A 4,198-nucleotide genomic window follows, 5' to 3' on the forward strand; every position below is an offset into this window, starting at 1 on the left:
GCTTCAATCTTGAATCATATCTAAAGTAAACCTTTGATTCGTGACTAGTGTTCATAAATAATGATCAATGATCAATGACAACACGACTTACAAGTAATTTGGTTGATACAATCTGCCTGATTCATTTTATGAAGGTTTCGTTATTGTTTCTTCGTGTGTTGAAATTCAAGGAAACATATGTTCTCTAATAGAAGAAAGAGAGAATAAGAGCACGTTAGGATCAATTTGAAGGAGCTTGTCATGTTCGATAAATAAAAGTAGAGAAGTTACTGTTTCTGAACGTTATAACTGAACAGAGGATAGTTGGCCATTTCTCTCAGAGTTTACTGGTTTGATGATTCTCCTTTATAACATACAATTGTCTGTAGATATATAGAGTAAAAAATAAAAGGTTTCTTGCTCGCAAACTGCATATTCTTTCTATATATTATAAGCTAGTTTTCTGCAAACCTGGTTCAATAACACTTGGTTCAACGAACAAATGTGTTCCTAACCTATTTCCAATACCTCTTTATTGCGTTTTGTTTTGTTTTAGTGCATCTTAGGAAGGCTTGTTATTTTATAAAGAAGAGTTTAGCTGAATACTCTTTTGTTTTTTGTTTCTCATTGGCTTTATCTTATATTACCCTATTTTCTAAACATTTTCATTAATAGCTATTTGTTTTTTTGAAATTTTCAATTGGCAAATATACCAGCTGGCTTGTGCTAATAGTAGCAATCAAATTATAGAAGCAAGATTCGGTATTGCTACAAAAATGCATTTAAGGTACTTCAATTCGTACCATATCGTAACATATATAACTTAAAGTAATAAAAACAAAGCAGGTAGAATTTTATAATTATCAAAAAAAAAACATTTAATTAAGTATTATTAGTAGAAAATAATATTATAACGTTATTAAATATTGTAATATGGATTTTACGACATATTTTACGAATTATAATATTTTATAAAATTTTTCATTTCACACGCTAACCATATGTTCTCAAGCGACATCTGGTAGTTCTTGTAAGGAATATTGTTGTTATAACATATACACGAAGTAATTATTGAATCAATTTTGAGATACAATCTGTGTCTCTGAACTAATGAGAAGTTTGATGAAATGTATTATTTGAATACCCACTTTGTAAGACATTAGAATTAATTCATAAAAATTCAACTCATATCATGCCGCAAGTGCCATACTTCGGTTTTGCGGTAAGCTCAAGCAACCGCCCTGAATACATCAAATTAAGTTGATTTTCAGAACTTAATATCCAACCGAAGAAGAAACGCTTTTGCGTCTTGCTAAAGTCTTGTTATTTTTTTTAACGCCTCGGTCAATAATTGGTCATGCATGTATTTATGCAATAGAAAATATTTTTTTCTAATTGTGTGGTTTAAGCTCCAGTTGTCATAGTAACTGTTATATATTATACCGGTATTGAGTGCCATCTATTAGCTACCATTTATAAATAACTATAGTGATATAAAAGACCGCTGTGCTCTTTAAAATTATATATAACATGCTGTCAAATTTGCATGAAATATTACTAATAATGTAATAGGGAATATAATGGAGAGAGATGGCGCTTTTAATCTAATAAAGTAAATCATATTCTTGGGTAATATTTTATAGTCTTTTATGAAAATATAAATTCTAATAATAACTAAATGCTGTTCTAAATTACTTTATTTACTTCTTCTAGGTTACTAATCATAATTCCATTTATGTTGTTAAAATATTCTGTTTTTTTAAATTATTATTGGGCTTTTAAAAATCTATTTCTTAAGATAATGATATCGGTATTATTTTCTATGGTACCACTTTTTAGTACTTTCGAAGCCTACCGACTTAGTTACGACTATTATTTTGTCCTGTGTTTTCGCATTACGTATCTCTGGGATAATAATCCCATTCTCATGATAATTTATTTTGCTCTATGTTATTAAAATTGTGACTGATAGGAATCTCTTTCAAGAATCATAGATCAAGGTCAAGAGGTATACAATTTCCTTCGTTAATTTGAAAAAAAATTATGTAACCTAGCTATTGTTCAAATGAATGAATAAGTTTAATACTTTATACAGCTTTTTATAAAGTTCTTTAAGCTGTTTTTGTGAAGCTTTGTTTTACTTAAGCTCTCCTATAACTTTTAGTTTTTTTTATGTGTGAGTGTGTTATACTTCTCGCCTTGTAATTCATTTTTATTTTGTTTTTTATCAGATTACCTGTATCAAAGTTTTACTTATATTAGTTTATAAACATAATCAACGATATATTACGTTTCTCATTTTGAATTGAGAGTTATTGAGAATTTGAATGTTGAGTAGACTCCAACACACATTATTTTTTATTATTGGATTTGGTGGCTATATTTATATATTCTATCTCTCTATTTTCAGTTTTTCACCTGTAATCTCAATTTATAATTTTATGTTTTATATATCCTCTCTTCTTTCGTATCTAATTTATATTAATTGTATATTTATTTCTATAGTTTTTGTGAAAGTCTTGCATAGTAAGAGTAAAGTCCTTTGTTCGCACTTCTCTGTATTTACCACCCATTTTTTATATCTCATTTTTGTTTTATAGTTAAAAGGCGTTTAGAATATCCTTCGCATGTTTCTAAAAAAAATATCGACTTGTTTTTAACTCATTTAGTGTGTTTTGCAATATTTTAACTATTTTAATTCTCTTGTATATTTCATAACGTAGGAAAGTAATATGATTTGGTAAAATATTTTAATGTGGAATGAACTGAACAGTAGACAGAATATTCAGGCATTGAAAGGTATTTATTTTGTAAAAGTATTGTAAAATGTTGGAATGTTACATCTCACGATTTGTTAGACTGGTAAAAATTATAGTTTTTATACTTCAATTATTTCCAGAACATTGTCGAAACTGTTCTTTTTTCATCTCAACATACAATACAGAAATTTCGTAATATTTTCAACATTCATTTTCATTTTATTTATTGATTCTTTAATATTTTCCCATGCTTCTTTTATTGTCATCGCTGTAGTAAATTGGGTAATATAGATTTGATGGTCTTAGAAGTTTTATATATTCATTCATAGGTACAGTTTTATACGGAAAGAATCTTTTTTAGGTTAATGTGTATAGACCATTCACTGTGGTATGTTAGAAGTTTTTGTGGTCAGTGTTTATATAAATACTTTATAAGCTTTGTAAGGAAGGCTTTTTTAATAGTTATATTAACATATTTACAAGACATTAGTACACGTCATGGTTACTTAATATTGCTTTTACGATATTCAGTCTAAAATTCATCAAAATTCCGCTACTTGTTTTTTTATAAAATAAGCCTAACCATCTAAACATAAATACTAAAATAAATTACACTAATCAACAAGTAATGAGTATCTTATATAAGTATATCAGTTCCACTCGCGATGAAGACAGCCATTCATCGAGAATATGTTTGTCAACGGTCATCGAATCGACCAAAGAATTGGTTGTTTAACGATCATTCCGAATTATTCCTCCTATTGTCGTTCATAGTGAACTTTTGAGAAAAAAAAAACATGAAATAAACTTAGAAAAACTTAACAGTATACTTATAAACTAAGCTTCCGAAAGTCGAAGAGCTTTCCCGAATCGGCATCCTTTCAATTTATGTTACTCGGGACTGGCATAGTTGTATTTGGTATGGTTTGTTTGGAACAAAAATGTTAACTAGTCAGTCCTCCAACGATGGCGGTAGCTGGTCAATCTTGGGCCACTTACTTTTCGAAATCAATGAGCAAGGAAACTATCTTAGGTACATTCAATGATGTGCGGTTGAGATGATTCGATGACACTGGGCCGTTTTTCTTTTCCAGAGTGAATATTTTGAGGGGGCCTTTGGGTGGGGTTCTGTATATATCCTGGTGATATTTTTTGTCATCAGCATACCTATATTTGTTTAAAAAAATAATTTTTTGACCACACAACATTTTCCTGGCTGTACGGCGTTATTTCTACATGTTCCCATGTTTATTTTATTGTTATGGCTGTAGTAAATAGGATAATATAGACTTGATGGTATTAGATGTTTTATATAATCATTCATAGGTATAGTTTTATATAGAAAGAATCTGTTTTAGCTCAATGTAGATATACCAATCACTATGGTATGTTAGAAGTTTTTGTGGACAGTGCATATATAAATACATTATAAGCTGTGTAAGGAAGAATGAAAACAACAA

At 29.0% G+C, this 4,198-nt stretch overlaps 1 protein-coding gene across 1 annotated transcript in view; it reads left to right on the top strand.

The window, feature by feature from the left end:
• Positions 1-4,198, top strand: part of LOC143193300 (uncharacterized) — a 172,539-nt gene that overhangs the window by 11,299 nt on the left and 157,042 nt on the right. The window lies entirely within an intron of this gene.

This window comes from Rhynchophorus ferrugineus, unplaced genomic scaffold (assembly GCF_030347505.1).
Source record: "Rhynchophorus ferrugineus isolate W39M unplaced genomic scaffold, kcgeb_rfMv2 rfM3, whole genome shotgun sequence".
In the NCBI taxonomy this organism is placed as follows: domain Eukaryota; kingdom Metazoa; phylum Arthropoda; class Insecta; order Coleoptera; family Curculionidae; genus Rhynchophorus; species Rhynchophorus ferrugineus.